The sequence below is a fragment of the Bactrocera dorsalis genome, chromosome 2 (genome assembly GCF_023373825.1).
Source record: "Bactrocera dorsalis isolate Fly_Bdor chromosome 2, ASM2337382v1, whole genome shotgun sequence".
Taxonomy (NCBI): domain Eukaryota; kingdom Metazoa; phylum Arthropoda; class Insecta; order Diptera; family Tephritidae; genus Bactrocera; species Bactrocera dorsalis.
This window is the reverse complement of record NC_064304.1, coordinates 27,094,601-27,122,015: the sequence shown is the minus strand read 5'-3', so window position 1 is coordinate 27,122,015 and position 27,415 is coordinate 27,094,601. Positions and strand designations below refer to the sequence as shown.

The 27,415-nt window shown below is 37.4% G+C and overlaps 1 protein-coding gene across 4 annotated transcripts in view; it reads left to right on the top strand.

The window, feature by feature from the left end:
• Positions 1–27,415, top strand: part of LOC105234237 (uncharacterized) — a 276,684-nt gene that overhangs the window by 171,009 nt on the left and 78,260 nt on the right. The window lies entirely within an intron of this gene.

The window sequence follows — 27,415 nt, the reverse complement described above, 5'->3', positions numbered from 1 at the left end:
CGGGAATTGTAAATAAAACGCAAAATATTTATTTATTCATCAATATTTATTTGTCTCCTTTAAAGTTATCCTACCAAATGTAACACGTTTATGCCAATGATTTTTCCAGTCCTCGAAATACTTTTCATAAGCGCTTTTTGGTAAGATCTTCAGCTCCTTCAGCGAATATTGCTTTATCTCTTCGATCGACTGAAAACGGGTTCCACGGAGCGGCAGTTTCAGTGTGGGGGACAAATAGAAATCACACGGAGCCAAATCTGGTGAAACCGATGGCTGCTGGATGGAACTTCTCAGACAAAGACTGTTATAATGTTCTCCATGAATGTGGAATCGGAATTCGCATGAACACAAGCATGGCCCTAGAGACTGGTTTACGGTACACTTTTGAAAAAATATCAGCTTTATCGCCACGAGTCAAGCAAGAACGTACCTAAAATATCCATCAAAAATATTCGAACGAACTCGCGAGAGATGTCAAGATGTCTCTCTTGTCATATCTCTAACACTTGCCTGATCATTTTCAAGCACCATACCCTTCACTTTTTAAATATTTTCATCAGTTGAAGAGGTCGAAGGTCGTCCAGAACGTATACGATCAACGTATTCTCGACCGTCTTTGCAGGGTTTGTACCACTCGTAGGCTTGTGTTTTTCATAAAACCAAACACCGTAAACCTTTTCCAACATTCGCAACCATTCCGCACACGATATTTGGTTAAAACTACAAAATTTGGGACAAATTCGTTTAGTGATATTTTTATCCATTGTAAAAATCGCAATCCACTATTGAAGTGTATCGACTTAAGCAGCTGCTGTAAACAAAGTAGTTTCTCACATCGCGCTCTTATTTGGCATGGTAGTTAAGGACGGTTCTACCTACTTACAGGGGAATTTATTTACAATTTCCGGTCAACTTTATTTGTCACAATGTATTTTTATATACACTCATTGCAAATTCAACCCAAATGTGTTAGTTAAATCCTTTAAGAATTTACATTATAGTATTGGACTAGTCCTATAAATATGATGTGATGTTTATTTAAACATCTCCTTTGAATATAAATAAATATATTTTTACTCGAATCGCAACAAAAAAGCCCCGAACAGATTCTCTTCAGTGTTCTACAGGCTTAAGCCAAAATGTTTCGATAAGCAGGCAATTATTGTGTTATTTTTTCATAATTTGTTGTCTCAGATCTGAAGCTAGGCCTTCTCAACCAACATTACGAGGTTTGACAATTAAGTAATGAGACTGATTTTATTGCCGCGCTTGTGGTAAACCTGCGACCTTTTCTTGCCTTTTTCTTTTTCCGGCATCCCTCCTCTCTCTATTGATATATGTACCATCGCCCTAACTTGTTTAGTTCTCCTGCTGCGTCAAATTGAGTAGACGTGTGTTTGTAGTGCTCGTCACGAAAAGGGAAAAACGAAATCAAGAGCAACGCGTCGCGATAAAATTTTGCGCCAGATTGGGCAAAACAGCTTCGGAAACGTACGCTAAAACTATAATAGTGTATGGTGATAGTGCTCTTAGACCCGGAAACTAAACGACAAAGCTCACAATGGTTGTCTTCGCGCGCCCCCCGCCCGAAAAAAGCTCGCATGAACAAGTTGAAGCTGAAAACTATGATTATTGCCTTTTTTGATAGCCGTGGAATCGTCCACAAAGAATTCGTTCCATCGGGGAAAACTGTGAATCAAGTCTACTATTGCCAAGAACTCGAAAAATTGCGAAAACGAGTCAACAGGGTACTCGCGGACATTCCAGTCGAAGCGTTCCAGAAAAGTTACGAAGCATGGAAAACGCGCTGGAATCGTTGTATAGCTGCCTAAGGGACTACTTTGAAGGGGGTGGCAGAGTTGTAGAATAATTTTCAAAAATATAGTTTTTGTGGAATCAGTCTCATTACTTAATTGTCATACCTCGTATTCTAGCTAAACTTTACCAGTTACCATTTTTACGTCAAAATACATAAAACCGCTGTCAAAGTTAAACAAGGTTAGAAAATAAATCCTTCAGTCGCGTATTGCAAACATGTTTGGCTTTTGAAAGCAGAAAAATCTGAACCACAATTCAAATGAAAGCATTGGACTTTGAATGTCAATGGTTCTTATTTTTTTGCCGGCCGTAACTGACTTATGATCACGCAACGTTCACTTAATTGAGTAATTATTTGCATCCACGCATACTTCTGCATACATATATATGCAGTAGTTAGTGCTGAGGATTTAGAGCAATTATTTATTACGCTTACTTGTGCTAATGCACTCATCTTTTTGCCAACATATGCCACCATATCACATGTACATACGCAAGTACTTACTTACAGTTGGTCTGTGCGCACGTGCAGGCGTTTAAGCGCACATCCACGGTCCGACAGGTCAGGCGTTCGGGATTCGGCCCTCCATTACAATGCAAACATTTTATACGCACAATTTCATCGCCAAAGCCAATTACCGTAATTTCAGTTAGCACGTAAAGTGAGTGCTAATTGACTTGTAAATATAAATACACGCACACACACACATATACTACTTTAGTAGATGCCTACATGCGTACTTTATACACATGTATGTATGTATTTGCATATATGTATGTTTGTATGCCTGAAAACCTCATTATCCGTAAACGGGAATTAAATGCCACAAATTAATTTTGATTTATTGAAGTTGCCTAATCAACATAAATACGAAATTAATTTGATTACTTGAACCATTGCGTACAAAAATAAGTACACTATTTATTTCGAATTATTGTTGTTAGTATTGTATTGTCAAAATATGTTTATTTAGAAACAAATAAAAATGCTAACTGTAATTAAATATATTTGTGATTGATATACGTATTTACATTGTCATGAGTGTATTGGTAAATTATTTCTAATCTAGTTCCCCAATTTTGATAGCAGCTGCGCCCAATATGGCATCATCCATCAGAGCTAATTCTTATTTCCCTAACGTGTTACATTTTCTCAGTATGTACTCATATCAAATGCATGGAATATGTGCATATACTCAAAAAAAGTGTGCTCTTTTTCTTCCTCTGCTTCCCCCGGCGGGTACTGCGTCGAATAGTTTCAGAGCTGGAGTGTTTTCGTCCATTCGGACAACATGACCTAGGCAGCCGTAGCCGCTGTCTTCTAGTTCGCTGAACTATGTCGATGTCGTCGTATATCTCGTACAGCTCATCGTTCCATCGGATGCGGTATTCGCCGTGGCCAACGCGCAAAGGACCATAAATCTTCCGCAGAACTTTTCTCTCGAAAACTCGTAACGTCGATACATCAGTTGTTGTCATCGTCCAAGCCTCTGCACCATATAGCAGGACGGGAATGATGAGTGGCTTATAGAGTTTGGTTTTTGTTCGTCGAGAGAGGGCTTTACTTCTCAATTGCCTACTCTGTTCAAAGTAGCACCTGTTGGCAAGAGTTATTCTGCGTTGGATTTCTAGACTGACATTGTTTTTGGTATAATTACTGATTCCAAGATAGACACAATTATCTACGACTGAAAAGTTATGACTGTCAACAGTGTCATGGGAGCTAAGTCGGGAATGCGATGATTGTTTGTTAAATGAGAGGAGATATTTCTTCTTGCCTTCGTTTACTAACAGACCCATCTGCTTCGCTTCCAGTCTTGAGAAAGCAGTACTAATTACGCGGGTGTTGAGGCCAATGATATCAATATCATCTGCATACGCCTTGTCTGAAACCTCACTTGGTATCGAATGGCTCAGAGTGGTCCTTCCCGATTCTGATCGAGCTTTTGGTGTTGCTCAACGTCAGTTTACACAGTTGTATTAGTTTTGCGGAGATAGCAAACTCAGACATCGAGGCATAAAGGCCCTAAGTTGACATCTTGGTGTGGTTTTTGGCTTGGTGGAATCGTCGGTCCGCACTTCTTTCGAAATTAATCTGGCGACACATCGTCAAGAGTGAGCGGTATGGTTCGAAGATAACCAATTTTTTATGACCTCAATTCGAAAAAGTTGATCTTGACAACATCTGCTTCCAAAAAAAAAACGAGGCTACGTGTCACAAAGCACGTGCAATTACTGAATTATTACGAGAAAAGTGTGGAGATTCGATTATTTCAAGAAATTGTAACATTTAGTGGCCTCCAGGAAGTTGCGATTTCGCATTATTAGACTCCTTCTTGTGGGGTTATTTGAAGTCATTAAACCAGACTCTCTTCTAGCTTTAGAAGTCAATATTGAACATGACTTGATATAGTGGAAAAATTACTTGATAATTAGGTTCATCGAATTTGTTCCTGCAAAAAAGTCCTGGAGGCCATTTGAATGATGTTATATTCAGAATAATTGTATTGATTTTTCTTCACACTCAAAATAAAGCTTTTGAATTTCCGTAAAATTTAGTGTGTTTTTGAAGAAATCATATCACTATTACTGGAATACCTTGTATACGACGGCTGCTATATATATTTCTGGCCTAATAATGAAAATAGGAATATTTATCAATGAAAATGGTTTTATTGTTTTTCAAAATAGTCTCCATCAATATTTATACACTTTCGCATGTGCTCAAACCAATTTTCGAAGCACTTTTTCCACTCCGATTGAGACACCTCCAAAACATGGTTTTTGAATACTTAAACAGCATCTTCTGGCAACGAAAATCGTTGACCACGCATTATTTTCTTGATGTGTGGGAATAAAAAGAAGTCATTGGGTGCCAAGTCAGGGCTGTACGGTGGATGACTCATCAATTCGACGTTTTGGCCGGTCAAAAAGGCGCTGGTTTGAGCCGATGTGTGAGAGCTCGCATTGTCATGGTGCACAATGATTCGTCTTCTCTTGTTCGTTTTTCGAATTTCTCCGAAGACTTCAGGCAAACAAATGGTGGTGTACTACTCAGAATTGACCGTCCTACGTTGCTCAAGCGGAACAGTCGCCACATGACCAGTTTTGCCGAAGAAACAGGCGACCATTTGCTTCGAAGTGTTTCTTCCACGAACAACTTTCGTTGAATTTGGCTCGTCTTGGAAGACCCACACGGTCGATTGCTGTTTTGTTTCGGGCTCATACGCATAGATCCATGATTCGTCACCTGAGACGATCTTATAAACGTCCTTTGAATAACCGCGATCGTATGTTTTCAGCATTTCTTTACACCAATCCACACGAGCCTTTTTTTGGGCGATTGTCAAATTGTGCGGGATCCAACGAGAACAAACCTTTTTTACGGCCAGGTGTTCATGCAATATCGAATGTATGCTGGTGGGAGAAATGCATAGGCATGCCTCTATTTGAAGGTATGTTACATGACGGTCTTGCATTACCAGTTCTCGTACGGCATCGATGTTTTCTGGCACAACGGCTGTTTTTGGACGACCTTCACGGAATTCGTCTTTGAGCGAGCGTCGGCCACGATTGAATTCGTTGTAACAGTTTTTCACAGTGCTATAGGATGGTGCTTCATAGCCATACAAAGATTTTAGTTCATCGATGCACTCTTGTCGTGATAATCCACGTCGAAAGTTGTGAAAAATGATCGCACGAAAATGTTCACGAGTTAATTCCATTTTTTGGCCGAGATGAATTTTTTAATTCCCTGTAAATAAAACAATTCACGATTAAATGACAAAACGTTCTGAGTGATGTTATGCTAAAAAATGTCAAACTTTCCAATGGAAATGTCAGATTGTACCTGGCAACACTTAGTGTGCCTAGGCCAGAAATATATATAGCAGCCTATATATCCCGTATATGGTGTAGAAAATATGCGTATTTTTTTTTTTTTTTTTTCCAGTGATTTTGCTTTAGGATTGGTAGCAGTATAAAGAGTTTGTATCGGTTTAAGAGAAATATTATAGTTTCCTAACACTTCCCCACAGTATCCTCCATTTCCATATTAAATGGTTTCGAACCTCCTATGAGCTATGAGCTCTCATTTCCGAGATGGAAAACTTCAATTTCTATGCGTCAAAATTTAAACCACATCTCATTTCCAGTTTCTTCATTCATCTACGCATACGAAATTCGTAATCAAAGGCAGAAGTGAAAATGTTTGGTGTCACACAAATCCATCCGCACATCACACTATGCTATGCCCAGCTGCTTTCACAACTTTCCCACGTTTTCCTTATTCAGTCATCATACAAATCTCAACCCTACTCTGCGCAGTCTTCCGATTTGCAAACCTACACAGATGTCCACCTTTATTTATGCGATTACATAACACTTTCTTGGTCCAACAAATTAGCACCATCCGTATGTGTTCGTATTATTACACCATTGTTCGGGGTTATGCGATTTACGCTAAGAAAATTCAATTAGTTTCATTGCTTGTGCTTCGTCGGTGACATGCGAACGTGACAGTTAACGAAAATTATGTGCACGAGTGTGTGTGTAATATTATGCAAACACACATACATACATTACATAGCTGCTTATAGAACATCTACGCTTTTATGATATAGCCACCGGCCAAATTCAATTTCTGCCAGTCACGTTCGCCGTCATGTCCTTGCGCTCTGCCGCGCTACAACAAATCTGCAGATTTTGCATAATTTCGTTTCATTTCCCGTTTGGTCAAAATCAAATTTATTGCATATATTATATTTTTTTGCTTCCTATTAATTTTTATTACTAATTTACTTGTAGGCATGTGCTATTGTTTATTATATTCTAGTATGTTTTTAGTATAACCGGGTCTGTGAAATCATATGTCTCTGAATTCATAAATTTCTAGCTATTGAGATGTTAGTTGAATACTTGTGCTGAAGTGCTACTTTACTCTTATGCATTTTGTTTTGTTTTCTATTTATACAAATTCACAGAAATGTGAAATTATTCTGTGAAAACCATCGGCCTCCGCCGCTTTATTGTTCTTCAGACGGGAAATTGCTATTCGATCTTCTTCAATGTTGGGCAATGGAATGTCTACTTCAACGCATCGATTGAGGAATCGGATTCACCATCTTCTGGTGTTATGCTTTCACTGCCTTTCAGCAGGCTGGAGAAGGGTTCCCTCCATAATTTCAATTTGCTCTGGGCATCTGTCAGTAGATCACCACTGGGGGTTCTACAAGAGTATCTTTTCGCATAATTTTGGACCTTTACCTTTGTCGACCAACTTGTTAAGTTCAGTATTTTCTAATAGAAAAAATCAAACGGAATTTACCATTGTTTTATGTGGAAAGTAGGCGTGACTGTAATCCGAAAACGTCCATCTTCACACCGTTGGTAAATAGTTTTGATAATATTTTTCTTGTTGTATCTCAAGTGGTTTAAGAGATATGTACATTAAACTCATTAGATGGTGAAATCTTAACGAATGTTGGCATAAATTATTTACCGAAGCGAGTATTCTCCAAACAAATTGTTTGTATCAGATAACTATTGCATATATGCATATAAACTTTCACATTTGACGTGGTATCTTCACGAAATTTGGTACAGATTATTTTCTAGGGCAATAATGTAATCTCCGAAGAAATTGTTCAGATCGGCTTACTATAACATATAGCTGCCATACAAACTGAACGATCGGAAAAATGTTCTTGTATGGTAAACTTTTGCATTTGACTAGATACATTCACGAAATTTGGTATAGCTTATTTTCTAAGGCAACAATGTAATCTCCGCAGAAATTGTTCAGATCGGTTAACCACAACATATAGCTGCCATACAAAGTGAACGATCGGAAAAAAGTTCGTGTAAGAAAAACTTTTGCATTTGACGTGGTATCTTCATGAAATTTGGTACAGATTATTTTTTAAGACAACAATGTAGTCTCCAAAGAAATTTTTCAGATCGGTTAACCACAACATATAGCTGCCATACAAACTGAACGATCGGAAAAAAGTTCTTGTATGGAAAACTTCCGCATTTGACAAGATATATTCACGAAATTTGGTACAGATTATTTTTTAAGACAACAATGTAATCTCCAAAGAAATTCTTCAGATCGGTTAACCACAGCATATAGCTGCCATACAAACTGAACGATCGGAAAAAAGTTCTTGTATGGAAAACTTCCGCATTTGACAAGATATATTCACGAAATTTGGTACAGATTATTTTTTAAGACAACAATGTAATCTCCGAAGAAATTGTTCAGATCGGCTACCTATAACATATAACTGCCATATAAACTGAACGATCGAAATCAAATGCTTGTATGGAAAACTTCCGCATTTGACGTGGTATCTTCACGAAATTTGGTACAGATTATTTTCCAGGGCAACAATGTAATCTCCAAAGAAATTGTTCAGATCGGTTAACCACAACATATAGCTGCCATACAAACTGAACGATCGAAATCAAATGCTTGTATGGAAAACTTCCGCATTTGACGTGGTATCTTCACGAAATTTGGTACAGATTATTTTTTAAGACAACAATGTAATCTCCGAAGAAATTGTTCAGATCGGCTACCTATAACATATAACTGCCATATAAACTGAACACATAGTTACTAAAAGAAATGCACCTGTGAAGGGTATATTAGCTTCGGTGCAGCCGAAGTTAACGTTTTTTTCTTGTTTTTTGTTATGTGATGATTTATTTTGAATATTAAAAGTCATATTTAATCACTACAATAACTTAATGTTCATTAACCTGCTAATGTTACTCATACGCCCTGACAGCACAGGTTCTTTCATATTGTATTTCAGTTCGCTTTGACTAAGCTTGCTTTTGTCAAAAGTAAAACGAAAATGCACGTATTTTATCAATTGAAGTGTCATGTAAGAAAATACGGTAATAACAGACAAATCAAAGAAAACAGAAAGTCAATTTCATTCATTTTTCATATGCCCTAAATGCAATACCTTGCCCAACAGGATTATTTTCACTTAGCAAATCAATGCAATACTACTAATAATTGTAAATGAAGGCCTTGAACTGAAATTGTTTAGTGATCACTTTATATCATCAACAAAAGCCAACAACGGCACTGTCCTTCATAATATTGAACAACCGACCACCTGAGAAGGGCGTACAGAAAAGAGTTGCCAGCGGGTTCAAAGCATATTGTGCACTGCGACGCACATTAATGTCATCAATATTGACGCTACTCTCCCACTTCAAACACACCCACCGAACGGCCATAAGCAACAAATGAGAAATTGCGAACGCAATGACAGTCGACAACTGCCGCGGCGCTGATTACCAAGCGAAATTGCAAAAACTATCAACAGGCACTCAAGCGACTGTCAGCTGCTTCAGCCGATAGTTGCCAACAATCAGCAGACAGCCATCGACAATGAACAACATTTAACTGTCGACGCTGAAGAGGCCGCTCGACGCTCGCCAGGCACGAATGTGTGTGGCAAGAAAGGCAGCGGAAGAGTGAAAAAGAAATTATGAAAATGGAATAAAGGCGCAAATGACGCATGTATATATGTATGTATGTCATATACATTGTATATCCAAGCATACGGCAGTGTATCTGTGTGCATGCGTCCATTGAGTGCCAATGAATCGTTGGCGCACAGCGGAAATGTCATCAAGGAAATATTAAAATGTTCAGCAGTCTAAGCCTTTGAGCGCCAGCTGTGCGCGCGGAGCGCTGTGGCGTGCTTAACAAAAAAGTCATGAAGTTAAGTAAAGCAAACGATGCATTCGTACATAAATGAAAACTATATATATACCTTAATACAAATATATATATACTTACATATCTACAAGAATGTCTGTACGTTTGTGGCAAGAAATGAAATGCCATTAAAGGCGAAGAAAGGAAATATCACTGCTGGCATTGTGCAAACGAGTTCACTTGTTGCTGTTGTTGCCGCCTTTGACGTGCACTACTCAAACTAACGGTGCTGTGTATGCAAGAGGAAGTTCGTGCGGTTGAAGAAATGACAGCAAACCTTATACAAACTGGGCACTGGTGCAAAGTAAATCAATGTGGGTAAATAATGTTTGGTTCTGCTTGACTATCAGTGCTGTCGAAGAGCTTGACAGTTTCCGACAGCTCGCAGAAGCGTGTCTATTTTAAATGAGGCAAAGTAGCCAATTGGCACAGAGCTTATGTGCTTGTGGTTTCTTAGATGGGGTTGGAAAAAAAGTAGCAGAAACAAGAGAATACGTAAAATAATTAATTTAGAATTATCGAAATGATTTTTTTAAATAATTTTTTTTGTATTCTATTATTATATGAAAGTTTTTCAAATCCAGGTCAATTCCGATAAATTCGCTGAACAAAACTTAACACTCTCCCCCAGTAAAGCCACACGGGACATATTCACTTATTGGGCAAAGGAGTACAGACTTGACCTTAATATTGCAGTCGATGGCGTTAAAATTCCGACCCAAAATTTTAGGAGTGCCATTCGTCAGCCTCTGCTTCTTCACTCCTCACACGACCGCGATTATTGCTAAAGTACATAGCCGAAATAAAGTCCCTAAGTCGCTATCTGGCAGCACATGGGGGCTTTGCTCAACTACGTCGACGCAAGAAACTGCAGACATGTACTGATCGCCATGCACATTGGAGCCATTAACATCTTTACCGACTCCGTTTAAATGAATGGCATACTTGGAGTCAAACCACCACCCATTGCAGACAAGGAGCTCGAGTTGTTGCTAGAATTGATTGTGACCCTTAGGTAGCTTCGTTCTGGATACTATAGCAAGTTAAACTCCTGCTTATCCAGAATCGACCCTGAGAAATCAAATAATTTTCCAGCGTGCAAAAAGTCCCCGCATGACATTAGCCACCTCTTTGCATGACTTGCTAATTCAACACATCTCAAACCCCTTTCCCTTTGCTCCAAGCCCATTTAAACAGCACGTTTCCTGGGACTACCATTGGATGACCTTGACGACAACTCATCTAATTCTTACCACCCCAACGAGAATTAGGTACTCGGTACAACAACAACAACTTCGTGTCGGGCTCCAACTATATCGGGGGGATGCATATGTTAAAAGTCTTTCAATCAAGCTCATGGAGCTTTTGCCGAGTCACCGTCCACAGTAATGATACACTTCACAAAACGCACCGATTTTATTGCGATTCACAGAAGAAAGTACTTTTCGTGAACTTTTATTTTTGCGTTAACTCGTTTTACATTCTTACAACGAGCATATTTTTGTGCCAAGCGCGTTTTAAATAGTTTCAAAAAGTTTTCCTTCTAATATTTAGCTCTTAGATAATCAAAGCACAGCTTTTGTTATTGGTGGACTCGACAATTGCCATTATTTGATTGGCAATTGATCTTCCAGAACAACATCAAAATTAGCGGAACGAAATCGAAGAACTCGAGATTTCGCGCCATTAGTTACTACTTTATCATGACTATAAACACTATTCACCTTTTCGCCGCTTGAGATGTATATTACTGAAGCCAACTGCCGGAAAAGTAATGAATTTCTTTATACTTGAGCTCTAATTAGACCTAATTCTGCTCCTATTTCATACATATCTGTAGTTTATAAAATAGTCAACTTCTGTTCGATTTCATCACCATGTGTATGTTTAAATTTGATCCCGCTCGCATAAAAGTGTTTTACCCAGTAGTAAAATACAAATTTAGTTCTCATTCGGTTTCTAGAGAACATGATCGTCTTTCCTTAAAAAGTTCGAGGTCCCTAAAAAAAATTTTCCTCACTGCTTTTTTCAAGTTCTCTTATTCTTCTTCAATGATACTGCAGCTATTTTCTTTCCTAGCTATACCACACCAAACCCTTGCTTTTTCTGGATGAAATGGCAGCTCTTGAATTTTTGAAGTCCTTCTTCGTTATTTCGCTTGGTAGGGTCGACCAGCTTCAGTTCATGCACAAGCTGTACTTTGTAAGCTTTCTATTTAAGATATCAACGTCAAATGCGTCAAGTCGTTCTATATGTCACTCCAAGTTGCTGCCAGCGTCGTCGAATCGACTCTCCATGGTCTTCGTGTACACACTCAGCTACGGCTTCTATATTTTCTTCGCTATGTGCTGGACGTGATCTATTCGGTCGAATATTATCCAGTAAAGAACTGGACCTCTTAAGTTAGGTAGGTTTATGCTAAATGACTAATCTTCAATGTGGTGATCACTCTTCGTTATATAACTATTAGGCAACCAACTATCTTTTCTCCTTCATTAATATCGACCACATAGAGCAGTGAAATTTATTACAAATATAAGTCTTTAATACAAAACAATAAAAATACAAATAAATATGCATATTAAGGAATATAAGTATTTGGTATAATTTTATCTAAATATAATTATTTTACATACCCACGCCCCACATAATGTGCATGGCTGCTTTCCTGTCTGATTTTCTTAAGTAGTCGACAAATGAACATTTCAAAAAAAATGTTTCCATTTGCAATTTCTTTGACAAAAAAGCAAGCGAAAAAACCGAAAAATGTACAAAATCATAAAAAACTACAAATTGCTGCACTTTTGCCAGTAACTCGCACATAAAGCAAAAAGCACCAGTCACTCATACGCCCCATTAGTTGTTGATTACTCGCAATTGAACTCGTTGCTGACTGCACTCCTGCGCACATTGAAGCGGATAAGAGTGCATACAGACATACAAACTTACATACATATATACATGCATACATACACATATACCTACAGACAAGCATTGTACATGCAGCGGATGTGGGCGACTGCCGCAGTCACTTAGGCACGAGTACGCGTTCGTCATTGGCTAAGCAGCCCACGGCGCACGCAAATCCCGCAAATCGCCCGAAATGGCAACAAAACGTCGAAAAGTGTCCAAACGGCTGAAGCGGCATTCTTAATGACAGCGTTTAAGTGGGCGTAAAATGCCATTTGGTCAGAAAATACAAAATAGAGAACGAAGCACATGAATTATTATTTCTTTTGTTCAAGAATGCGCGCTGCATACACATATCCAACTAATGCATACAGTGTCAGCAAAAATTATGCATGTGACTGACATGTCAAGGTTGGAAAATGTATTGTTTAATAAAAAAAGAGCTTAATGGATAGAACTAGGCCGTCAAAAAGCAATATTAATTTTTTTTTTATGTCTAACTGAGCAGCTACCGTTCTATAGTTATTGAGACTGACGTACCTGTCCTAACAAGCTCATCAACCACATAGTTTCCTATAACACCGCTGTGGCTCGAAACCCAAATCAGTCTAGTCATAAAATAATTCGATTGTAGAGATAAAAACACCCCTAGTCCCGATCTCACAGTCAACGAACTCAAGATTAATATCTCTTACCTACTATAGGATTGACTGATCACCACTCTGAAGGAGGCTGCAGTTCGGAGCTGTAGATCTACTGCTATTTTTATGACAGTCACCTCTATTTGTAAGACACTAAAAATGGTAAAAGAATACTTATTTTATAGTTCTGAAATGAAAAACTCCAGTGGTTTCTGAAACTTTTTCGAAACTTATCCAAATTTATCATGTTGTAGTCTGTTGTATAACATCTACAATATTTATTTATCCTCCATTAAAATATTGCAGTTATGAACTCGAGGGACCAGATAGCCAAGTTTCCTTTAATAAGTATTGATTAGGGTTTTCGTTAGCCTTATGAACATATGTTCAAAACTACTGGGCTCTTATTGCAAAAACTTTCTCAAACTTTGTAACACCTAAAAGGAGACGAGTCGACTCTATTTCGCCTCGTACGTCTATCTATCCGTTCTATATATAAGAAAATCAACCTTCAGTTTTTGAGTTATCGATCTGAAATTTTGCACACGTCCTTTTCTGATCACGAAGCTGCTCATTTGTCGGAATCGCTACCGCTATCAGAAAACTTTAGATTTATCTACCATATACTATAAACTGACCGATCAAACTCACGTTCTTGTATGAACATTTTTTTCTTTGTCAAAGGCATCGCTACAGCCACCCAACCTACGAGGTATGACAATTAAGTAATGAGACTGATTCCATAAAAACCGTATATTTGAAAATTATTCTACAACTCTGCCATCCGCTTCAAAGTAGTCCCCTTGGGCAGCTATACAGCGATTCCAGCGCGTTTTCCATGCTTCGTAACATTTCTGGGTTCCTTTGACCGCCGATTTTGTTTTAGGAAGCAAAAAAATATCACAGGGTGGCATGTGGGGCGAATAAGGCGGCTATTGCAACACGGTGGTCCCTTTAGATGCCAAATACTGGGACACGCTGAGGGCGGTGTGGCACGGCGCGTTGTCGTGATGAAGGATACAGTTACGAGCGATGTCTGGGCGCACCCTGTTGACTCGTTTTCGCAATTTTTCGAGACTTGATTCACAATTTTCCCCGGTGGAACGAATTCTTTGTGGACGATTCCAGGGCTATCAAAAAAGGCAATAATCATCGTTTTCACCTTCGACTTGCTCATGCATTGTGAGCTTTGGCGTTTGGTTTCCGGGTCTAAGAGCACTATCACCATACACTCTTACAATTTTAGCGTACATTTCCGAAGCTGTTTCGCCCAATCTGGCGCAAAATTTTATCGCGACGCGTTGCTCTTGATTTCGTTTTTCCATTTTCGTGACGAGCACTACAAACACACGTCTACTCAACTTGACGCAGCAGACGAACTAAACAAGCTAGAGCGATGGTACATATATCAATGGAGAGGGGAGAGATACCGGAAGAAAGAAAAAGAGAATTTCATGGTCACAGATTTACCACAAGCGCAGCAATAAAATCAGTCTCATTACTTAATTGCCACGTAATAATCCGGGTCCGTTCCGGTTTCTTAGACCCAACTGTTTCGGAAACGAAAAATTTAATGAATATAACGACTGTCTCTCATAATGGGAAAGAGAACCCCGACGCTCGTGAAGAGATATTTTACTTCATAACGAGAGCAAGAGAAAGATATAAACGTAATTAATTAAAATAATATCTTTGCAGCGATAGCGGTCCACTTTTTAAGCATTATTCACACAGATTAAAATTAAGTGGAGTCGCAAAAGAGAGAATTAAATGCCTCAACCATTATCAAAATTAAAAGAATACCTTGTCGCACACACTTAACGATTCAATCAAAACTATTCAACTGCAGCAAGTGAAGCAGGAAAGTACTACAACCGGCACACGCTCGAACTGCGTAGTGCTTATATAGCAATTTGATTGATGACAGCTGTCAAAACCAAACTGAAAACAATATTTATTGCTATAATATAGCATGAGTCACCCTGTACTTATCGCTGTCATTCAATGTATACTTCGCACACACACTGTTTACACACACACATAAGTAACCGGGTATTTGTATGCCAAAGTCATCTATCGGCTTAGGCATGTCAAATCGAGCGAAACAAATATATTTGTGTGCATAATAAATTACATTCAATGAATTGAGCTTTTGTTGCAACTTAACGCAACTTTGCTAAGACGCAAACAATGAAGCCACTGTGACATTTTAAGTCCAAGCGTTGGTAATTGTTTCACCAATCAGCCGAGATGTTTGCGCAAACCACAAGCGTTGGGCGGCTATGTTGTGGTGTGTTGTTGTGACCGGGTAGTGTGTGTGTGTGTTTGCGTGTATGTGTTTTTGATAAATGTTTGGCCATTTTTCTTGAAGCTTAAGCTTATTCGATTTCGGCAATATTCGCACTCAAGCGTGAGTGCCCAGCTGAAAGCTGAATTTCTGTTTATTTATTTAGTATTTATTTTGTCGAAATTTTAAATTTATTTATTTACAGTTTACTTGTTTGTTAAGGAACTCTTTAGTGTAGTCTTAGCTGTCGACTTGGGCAATGCACACGTACGAATAATTTGCACGCGACAGTTGCGTTTATGACTTTGGCGTAGTTGCCACCTGAGCACCTGCTGCTCTTATTACTCACTGCACTCCTTCACACACTTTTCCGCACGCAAGCAAACATTTCACTGACAGCCATTTAATGCTACATTAAAATATGGGAGTAAGAGCACCCTCTGCTCTACTTTGTCCGGCTCCATTAATGTTCATAAATAGTGCAAGGCTGTTGGTTGGACTTTTCGCGATGCTTTTATGGTTATTAACATTTCTCGCTGTTGCGCTTGGCGCCGCTATTATGACATACCATTTTGGTTAAAATATAATTTTCAATTCTATTTTTTTTTTGCGGAACATAGCGCATTTTTTAAACTGTCGTACCATTTTCTTATACTTCTTTGTTGTGGTTTATTGCCGCAAGTGCTGTTCGCTTGCACGCTAGTGACAAATAACACAACCTTAGTGCGGGCACGTCAAAATAGCGTGTTGCCCCACTCAACTACCCTAAATGACAGCACTCACCGGCATCACCATCGTCAGCTGAGTAAAACGCGACAGCACGAAACGAGTATTGCGTCAGTCAGCTTGAATTGGTGAAGGTATGTAGGCAGGTAGAGTGGATACCTGACGACGTACCAAGGCTTTAAAATCACTTCACTACATTTTGTTCTCTCTGAACCACTCTGTGCTCCTGATGAATTTCATCAGTACAATTTTTTTTTATTTTTGAAACCTCCGAGGCATCGCTAAGAAGCCTTCGGTCTCGATTAGTTTCCTATACAAAGCCTTGCATTTGCTTGGAAAATATTCTATAGACTTTTCTCCGTCTGCCTTCTGACAGCTTCTATACGTCGACTGGCACGTTTGTCAATTAGATAGTGACCTGTTAGCACCTAGTAGTTCTTGAGTCATTTTTTTTGAATAGTCGACATATGCCACTTAGACTTATGCCACGCTTGCCTGCTTGTTGAGCAAGTTAGGGGTGGACTCCACCGAGACACTGTTATATCTATAACATCTTCGTCGATTAAATATCTACAAATGTCCAGGGGCATAGAAAATTCCCTCTTTTTTTGAAGACTAGACCACCAAGTAGTGTCTGCTCTGGCTGGTTCATCTGCCTAACACTTGCTGGGAATATCGCTAACTTGAACTTTTAAAATTAAAACTTTTTATCTCTTCTGTCAATTCAGTACTTGATAAGTTTGTAGAAGACTAAGACGAAGGTTCATTTCCATATTTAATTACTTGTTTGGCCAACCAGATCTCTAGATTTGAACCCCTTGACTTCTTATGGGTTTATGGTTGAGATAAGGCTGATTTTGGCACGACCAGTTCAAGATGATGTCTTTGTAGTTTGATAAATGAACATTTTTTTATTCATGGCATAGAACCTCTACAAGGTGTACGGCATCTCATACAATTGACATCTGTTATTTTGTGCCGTCCCAGGTGATTTTAGTATCAGCTAATTCACGCAACTTCGATCCCCGCCTTTAACTGATCGGCCACGACTTCAGCTTCCTTAAGGATTTCAGTCAAGCGACATCTTACTTTTTCATAAACACTTGTTAATGATTGCTTGAAGTCTCTGAGTTATGGAGTTCAAGACCGACCATGTTGCGCTTCCGTACATTAGCGCTGCAAACATGCGGAGAATAATCAGAGTTTTGTGCTTCTGGAGACTCGCGAAATTGCTCACATCGATTGAAGTCCTAAAAATGAGTCTCTGGCTTTACTTATTCTATAGTTTGCGTTCCATTCTGCATCTCCGTCGTCTATTGTGATGGTAACAAAACCTGTCGACGAATTCGATTTCATGATTGTCTATCTTTACTTGGCATCTGCCGGATTGATTGGCTCTCGTAAACAAATGTATGACAAATAAAAAAAAGATGGGTAAGGTCCAAACCCTTTTTTATGTTTTTTTATTGAAGTGTTGGGATATTGTATGAAAACCTTAGCCGAGATATTTATGATAAACCAAAACTGTCGGTATGGCCTATTTAGGAGCTTCTTGACTCCGTAGTCTCCAAAGTGTAGACATAGAAGATATAGTACACCGTCTATCAGTAGCACACCGTGATTTTGACAAATCATGGCGACCATATTTGTTTACGGATTTGTGTCAATATTCATATACGAAAAATCATTTTCTTATGTGAGACCCATTTCAGGCTTAACAGTTTCGTCCACAAGCAAGACTGCCGCTATTGGGGTGAGCCAAATCCTCGACTGGTTCAAGAAACGCATTTGCGTCCCAAAAAATTTACCATTTGGGGGGAACTGAGGTATGGTGGCAACATCGAGCAGTATTTCTTTTGAACTGAGGTGGGGAATGTCGTCATCATCAATAGCGACCTTTATAATTCGATGTTGGCCGACTTTTTTCCAGAATTTGATGAAAGTTTAGCGAAACATTTTGGTCAATCGAATTAAATTCACCATTTAACCAAACGATATACCCTAGTTCCGTAAATCGGCACAAAAGACTTAAAATTGGCAGAGAATTTTTTGGAAAAAGCCGAAAGGTAAGAAACAAATTCATGGAAATACCATATTTAGTACTTTAGATATGCGTACGAATTGTCTTATACAAGTATGTGTTAATATGTGCCCCAGATACGTTTAAGATATAACCACATATGCACTTATATAGCATTTATTTACTTATGAAGCGCATGTACGTATCTTCATGCTGAAAAACACTGAGAGCGAAGGGTTTATTTACAAAACTTAATATTCTTAAAAACGAAATTCAAGCGAATTTGCATCCTATTTCCACGCGGAAGTTTAGTTTTCCCGGAAACTTTCAAACAATTTTCCATTTACACACTAAACAGCCACCCAACGGGAAAGTTCAAAACTGTCGAACACGCCACAGCTGCGTGAAAAATTGAAATTAGAACCAGGAAAGAGAATTCAAAACAAATAAAAACATAAAAATTTAATAATAAAAACTCCGCTTTCGTTTTATGTAGTTTAAAAGATTGAAATTGTTGGCAGCAGAGCTACTGCACTACGCTACCACATTGATGACGTTTAGTCAAGGCAATATGGTATTATGCAAATTGAGTGTACCAGACCTTCATCATTATTGTCACTTAGGCAAAATATGAGAAATTACACAGAGCATTTGGAGAAATTCAGAAACATTAAATTGCAAAAAAGAAAACAGAAAATAAAATATCAGCAAACATGCCAAAAAACCGCGAGCGAAGAGGAGGAATCTAAAGCAATAAGTTAACTGAAGCACGCGAGCGAGAAAAGTGCTTAAACCACAATGAATTGCGAAAAAATACGGTGATTTATGAAAAAAGCAAACTTTAAAATTTAAACTCGCGAAAATCGGCATTTTCCGGGCCACAGCGACGAAAAACGGCGAACGTGCCTCATTAAGTGTACTCGACGAAAAAATGGCCGCAGCTAAAAAATAATAATAATTTACTTGTTGACTTGCCCTGAAACAAACACACACACATACACACAGTGGTACGCATACACTCCTAGCATTACTCATATTCAATTTGTTGTTACGTATACGCAGTGGCCGCGCTGTTTTCGCCGTATGAAAAATGCCCATATTTATTGCAAGCTTACACGGTATACATATGTATGTATTAAGCGGCATATAGCTGGGCACCTGCTCAACAGGGCACCGCTTGACCGCTGCCATAAAGTTGTGGGCGTGGTGAATGGCTGAGTGCAAAGGCGACTAGCGTGCCGGTGTGTGAGTGTCGGTCACCGCTGCTGTGCTGTGGGTGTACTTACAAACTTACATAAATATATATACATACATATATATACATACATAAATTTATGCCGGTGTTGGTGTGGGTGTTGCGTGCTTTTTGCTAAGCTTGGCTAAGCAGCAGGCGTGGCGCAGCACTGGCGCCGGCGTCGGTTATGGTTATTGCTCACGGCAGCATGAATGTAGTGCTTGTAATTAAAAGAAAATATCATTTATTATATTTAATATATAATAATCACATTAAAAGTAATTAAAAAATATAAAAGTATAAGGCTGTGTGCGTGCGTGCCTACAACAATATGGCAAATTTGCTAATCTTGAGTGCCTCTTTTCACATTTTAGATTGCATGTAGCTAACATTAAAATTAATTATATGTTTTATGTTACTAAAAATATTATTTTAATTTAATTAAAAAATACATTTTTTTTTGTTGAAAGAATAGTATATGACAATCTGTGATAAAGTTATCTAAGGTCATTGGTACATTGACCCGTATACGTGTTGTTTTCGTACGTTGCGAGATAGGGAGTATGTTTTCATTTTACTCCACGTAAAGAGCTTGAAGTGGGGTCCCACATTTCTCTTATACCGAGTAGCTGATGGGAGCTATCAGAAAGTAGTAGTGTAAGTCGAGCAGGCTGTCTGTTGTTACTGCAACTGCTCGACGTCGGCCCTTCCTTGTGTTTGATGTGGGTTTTGTGCTGTACAGAGGCAGGTGCGTATCTTCTCTATAACAAGATAGTGGTGAGAGTCAAAACACAGGAGACGTATCTTCCGTCTATCCCCACATGATTCATTTGGTGGTTTTAAAGGTTTTTTAAACAAAGAAAAAAATAGTTTTTGCCACCTTTACAATGAGTAAACGCGAAGTAGTAAGAAGGCTTGATATTACTAGTTGTTAGAAGTAAAAATTATCACACAATCAAAGGCCACAATGATGTTTTGGTTAAATGTTCACATTTTTACACAGAAATTGGGTTCGTTTTTGGTTTCCGATCTTATGGATCTAAAATGTAGAAGCGTTCGAATGAAAGAACAATCTTTCATTGAAAAGTACTTACGAATTAGATTTATCTCTGTCAGGTAGGCAGGTCAATAATGGAAATGCCTCAGCTCTGGCAGTTTTGTTATGTTAACCTTAAATATATCAGAGAGATTGGCCTTGATGCTCGGGTTTAATAGTTAACTATTATTTTTTAGCAAACGTTATTTCCTTAATATTGAAAAATAACTTCAAACAGCTCGTCTAGTTTTCATTATTTTTCATACTTTTTTACTAACAAGCATGTTTATCAGAGTTTTTTTTTTAATTATAAATATGTGTATTTCTGTCCATTATTTTCATACTCTTTTCATAAGTTTTAATTTTCCCATAAATCCTGCATTTTTATTTCCGGAATGAAGTTATAAAATTATTAAACGGCAGGTACATTTCCATACTTAACAAACTATCACACTCCTTGGCGCCAACAATCAAATATGAGTACCCACAGCGCTACCTCAACTAGATCCGCGTTATATGCGGTTAAAGCGCGTGCGTGCGTGTGCGCGTTGTTGGAAACTCGCATTTTATTTGCCATTTACTTTCATATTTTTAATGGCTGTCGTTATGACCAAGCGTGCGGCAACAAAGTTGTAATGTCGGCAATAATTACACACATAAATGCGTGTAGTGGTCACCGACCACGTACACAAACACAAAGATATGAGCCATGCAAAGCGAGCAAACCTTAAAATGAAAATGAAAATGTAAACTTTGCGCGCATTCAACGCCACAAAATGGCCACATCCACGTGCGCTAAGTGCGTCGTGCTCACGTAGCGTAAAAATACAGGAATTTTTGCGAAATATTCAAGCACCCACGTACGCAAATACGGATGATTAAAATAAACGCGGTCGCCACTCATTCGGCAAACATTCAAAACTAAATCGCTTTTTATTGCCAGCAATTCATGCAGATTCCTATAAATTCATTGAGCGTTTTGCGCGCAGCCTTAGGCGTGTGCAAATTTTAATCAAAAGTTGCTCTTTTATTGCTGCTCTCCTATACAGTTGGTTGACTTAGGGCACTTTTGGTTTGGTTTGTGTTGTGGAAGCGGACGCGTAGGCGTATGATGAACTTTCTGAAAAAACCACACACGCATAAAGGATGCCAGCATATAGCACGCTTGATGCGCTGTGTGGGTGCGACGCACTCAGATTAAGGAAATAGTTTACTCTTATAAACATAATTAAAATTTAATAAATAACTGTAGGCATAATAAATTTAATATTAAAAAAAAAATATAATAAAAAAAATTAAAAAGAAAAAATTAAAATATTATTTTTTTTTGAAAAAAATTAAAATATTTTTTGTTTTTTTTTTTTTAAATAATGCTTAACGAATCAAATTAAGCGGATTTCGGTAAAAAAATAATAACAAATAAAAAATAAAAAATAAAAATTTTAATTAAAATATATATTTTTTTAAATAACGCTTAACCAATCAAATTAAGCAGATTTCGGTAAAAAAAAACAATAATAATAAATAAAAAATAAAAACAAAAAAAATTTAAAAAATTAAAATAAATAAAATATTTTTTTTTAATTATAAAAAATTAAAATATTTTTTTAAATTTTAAATAAAACTTTTAAATAAAAAATCAAAATAATTATAATAATTTTTCTTAAATTAAAAAAAAAATTAAAATATTTTTTTTTTTAAATAATGCTTAACTAATCAAATTAAGCGATTTTCAGAGAAAAACATATTTAATATTTTTTAATATTAATAAAAAAAATTATTATATGCAATCTTTATCGACATATACATATATACATCGTTCATCTTTTCTCCATAAACTTCATATTTCTTTAAATATTTTCAATGAGGACTCTTCGTAGTCATTTAACATTTGACAAAATATAAATGTCAAAAAAAGTTAATAAAAAAAATATTTTAATACACATATCTCGATTTTGAGCAAAAATTGCTTAAGCTAAAAATAATTGTTTTATATGCAAACTAATAAATAACGATTTTATAAAAATGTAAATGTATTATGTTGTTAGTGTGTTTATCGATTTTGCAAAGATTTGAAAAAAATTACTTTTTAAATTATTTTATTTAGTACATCGTCTTGAAACTTCTTCCATATGAGAGTTGTCTGGCTGCCCGGTTACAGAGGGATAGTAGGCAAAGCCGATGAGTCCAGCATGCTTAAGGCAACTGTACCCCAATTTTATCCGATTCAAAGCAAGTTGATTTTCCGATGTGCTCTTGCGTTCTAGCGCTGGACCTATGAACCTCCAAAGGAGTTCGAGGAAAGCTGTCAACAATCAAAACTTATGCGACTGTGAGATTCTTCTGAACCAAAGTGAAGTGTAAGAAGTTCTCCGCACTATTTGCACTTAGCGAGGTCATTCTCAACGCAATTGTAGATGTTCTGACGTGACCCTATTGAATAGGGTGTTAAGTGCGTCTATTTAGTTATTTTGACGAACGATTCTTAAGACGAATCTGTAATAAGTTTTTCTGCCAACGCGGCGCATCTTTTTTCACCGCATGTGGCGGCGCAATGGCCGAGTCTAAAATATATATTTTTAATTTCAGAATTTCTTTTTTTATAAGTATATTTATAATAAAAAAATCTAATAAAATATTTAATTTTTTATTTGAGAAAGAAATTGTTGAAAAAAGCATTTATTTTCTCACCTCGATTATGGCATTGGTAAAGCATTTCCAAAATTTGCATAACAACATACCAACAAACGAATATCAATCAACTTACTCTGCAAAAACTTTTAAAAATTCATGAATATCAGATGTGTACATGTCATATGTATAGATGATATTGAAAATAATTTAATTAATTTTGTGTAGAAATATGCAGGATATGTATACCTTTTTTTGTATCAAATTCCTTAACAAATTTGCTTCCATAATAATTCTCTATAAAATACTTAGATACCTTTTTGTGATAAATAGAATAATTAACTGGACAACATGGAATCAATTGATGACAGATATGCCTTTACATACATACATACATACATAATTTGTATGTATAAGTAGTATCCTTAGGACATGAGCATTCAACGCCCGAAGTAATTCAGTTAAAACGAACCTATGCGCATATTTCATTGAAAGCAACACAGATGGAATTGCTTTGTTAACATGTGACATTTATGTTTCACCTCTGAATATAATTGTATGTAGACAGCCACATAAGAGCGCTCCCCTTAGTGCCCGCATGCATGCTACACCTCCAACAAATGAAATTAAAAAAGAGCAAAAGGTGAAAATCAATACCCAGCAGCGCGATTGTGCTAGAAAAACTAATTACAATAACAGCAGCAATAACAAAAACAAAATCACGAAAAAAAGTAGTTTCATATATGAGCACAGGTAGCACGGCGCATATAACCACAATGCTATTACACCAACAAAGTGGACGCGGCGTATGTAGCGTATATTGACGCAGCCAAACATGTGTTGGGAAAACTATTTCATTAATATTTAATACAAAAGCAACAACAACAACAGCAACATGCATGTAATATTATTGTCATAGCTTGTATGTGCCACTAATGAAAATTGTTTTCGATTGCCAACCAAACGGAAGGGCGACGCACAGCTGCGCTTTGCCACGCCAAGCGCGCGCCTCGAATGCTCAGCATGCAGGCAAATATTACCATAGAGGACATTTGTCATATTCTCACCAACAACAATTTCGTCGTAAATTTTTGCTAACCAAAAACACTGCAGGATCACTAAAAGCCCCAAATGTTCGCTTTTGTGTTGTAAAACAGCCAATTTGGTAGGCGAATCAATCATGTTGGCGCCGCCGCCACAAGCGCACCTTTCGGCCACCAGCTGGCCATGCGTTCAGCTCCAGGTTGTGTATACTTGTAATTAGCGCTGGTTTTTGTTGTTATAGCAGGGTTGTGTGTTTGCTTGTGTGGGTGTATGGGAAAGTGAACTATACATTTTTCGTTCAGTAAGCGTCATATAGCCAATACATAGATGGGTCAGAGCTTAATTGGTTGTTATTCTAGACGAATACATGTAAAACAGAATTTAGCAATAATAACGCTTGACATTAGGCACCATGGCTTGGCTAAAGGCGTTTGTAGTAACGTGATATGACATTGTTTTCTATACTTCTGTCAGCATTGTTTCCTTGAATTTGGTAAGCCTGTTAGAAATTTTGTTGCAATTAGCTTGATAAATGCGAGATTGTACAATAATGTATTATATTATAAATCATATCAAGTTCATGAGCTATTTTTGTATTTTATATATATTTTTCATAGCGATATTGATTTCTTTTTCTCTAATTTTCCAAATTTTATCTTGAAGCTTTTGAAAAACCTCAGCGAAATTTGGTTTTTTGCTTTCGTCTGCCTTATTTTTGAAATGACATTCGCTTAAGGGTTGAACAGTTCGCAGGTTATATTCTTTAAACCACGTCTCGTCGCTAGCAATGCTGCATTTGATGAATGTGGAGTCATCAGCAAAATTGTCAAGCATATATATTGTGTCCTCTACTTGAGGTCATTTTGGCAAAAAATTGAGGTATTTCGGTACGAGCCTGATATGGGCCACCGTTCTACACAAAAACAATAATTAAAAATCATTTAGCCAATCCATAAGCAGTTTCTATATACTATGTTATCTTTTTGAAACTAAACTTAAGCAGACTTAATAAAGATGTATTTACACCTCGCATGAGACAAGTTTTTAATGACCTTCTTGATCTTCACTCTATGCTTTGTGCCACCAAATATTTGTATTTGTTAAAAAGTGTACTCTCCTAAAAACACTTCTGCAACATTTTCAATAATTCCGTAGCCATTTCCATTATTTTTCTCTTTTATTATCGTAGACACCGCTTACGTGGTTATAGCCGGGTTTACAACAGTCGCACTTCCTATTCGCTATTTGGAGATTCCAAGTGTTGCCAGGGCCTACTCCACCTGATCTTTTCAACGGATGGAGGTCTTCCCCAAATATGCTTTAATTTTGAATGTCGGAATTTTTATGACTCACATATTAAGCTGCAAAAGCTCTGAGAAACAGAATTATATGAGATTTTCCAATTTTTGTATTATTATAGTATAAAGAAAATTATTGCAGTATTAAATAAAAATTCCACTACTTGTGCGTGCAATTGAATATGCTCGCAGGCAAGTATGCAATCTCTGATTAAAAGCTCATTAAATTTTCACTTAATTTCGCATGCAGTCGTAAACATTTTATTGCCTCTCAGAGCGCCACAAAGCCGTTTCTAACACACACGCATATAAATACAATTATTTTTGCAAACACGTTAGTAGTTTGATATGCGAACAGAAGTTCGACATGGCGTATGAGTAACTTCATACAGCGCCGAATTTGCCTCACTCAAGTAGGCGCCTAAAAGCAGGCAACTGCAAATCTTCGTAGTCAACGTCACATACGCCTTAATTTACTACATACTAAACTATTGGCAACACATTTTCGGTGATTGTGAAAGCAATAAACACCTCGAATTGATATACAAGTATGGTATGTGTGTGTAGGCAGCTACTCCCAGTGGCTGTGTTTCTTGTTCCACACACATTTGCCGTGTTGAAGCTGGGTGGACAAAGTCGCTTACGTCTCGCTATGCGCGTTCAAGACTAAGTTTGCATTGCTTTTTAACATAACTTATTCACAACTGTCAAATGAAAATCCAAGCGCTCTCACTTGAAAATCCATTTCCAGGGAGCTGGAGTAAGAGAAACGTGCAAAAGTAATTTAAATATTTTTAGTTTGATTTCAGAGAAATTCCAGCAGCGCAAATTGTTATGCATTTATATTTAGATATTTAAATGCTAAGCTGGTTTAGGTCACGCCTGACATGTCAAAGGCGATGAAATTGTTGACTGACCAAATGGAAAAGTTGTGGTCGACTACGTTACTTAGACTCGCACTACCAACCAGAGTAGAGCGGTTAAATAGCAACCTAAGCTATGGCTGAGTAACTGAGTAATTCCTATACGTTGCATGTGTGTGCGTGTAAAAGGTCACATAAGAGGTTTATGTGTAAGCACACACACATATACCATAGCATATATTTATATGCATGTGAAAAGTCTAGCATTTCCATCGAACCAATGCCATAACCAATGGCAACAGTGTGCCGAGGGCAAAATCATGTTAGTGAAACCCACGTGTTTCTTTTGTATGTATGTCATTCAACTTTTATTATCTTTTTATTTTCATTTTGGTTTCACCTTACAATAGCCGCCTTTTTTTGTGTTCTTTTTTTTGATATTTTTTGTCGCTTTTTATGCCTTTGCTGTAATCCAAAGCGTGTTACTGTAGACAACTGCAGACAGCTGAGTCCACCTACTTCAGCAGAGGTGTCCTTAATGCGCTTCTGATTTTGCTTTTCATTGGGCTATAAAAAATTGTACCGGCATATATAGTCCAAACTTGAAACGTGTGTGACAAGATTGATGTTTTTAGAACATAATACGAAAAGCCATTTTTTTATATTCGTAAGTAAGTACCTTTCGTAGTCATTTATGATAGAATTTTCTCGGGAGTTTTAGCATAAACACTTCTTCTCATGTGTTCTTACCGAAAAATGTAATTAAAATCTTTTCATTGAAAATATTTTTAAGCCGAAAAGAGTTGCGGGAAAACTGTTGGTCTTAAATACGTAAAACTCAGTTGTTTTTTTGCGTTGCAGCTATGGTTTTCTTTCCTCGCATTTTCTATACTCATTTCTCTGAGTGAATTTTCTTCGAATAGAAAAATCCAATCTTGTTTGAGTTCTTTTTGCTTTCAAAGACTTTTTTTCTATAAATCTACTAGTATGATAATACCATAATAAGAAGCATTATGTGGTCGATATTGATGACATGTTTGTACCGTACATGTTTCATATTTATGAAACCAGTTTTGGCCTTTCGCACAACCGACTACTCGATTAACGATAGGCTCGATTAACTACCATCTATTACTCGTATACTTGCTTTTCCTCTTCAATTT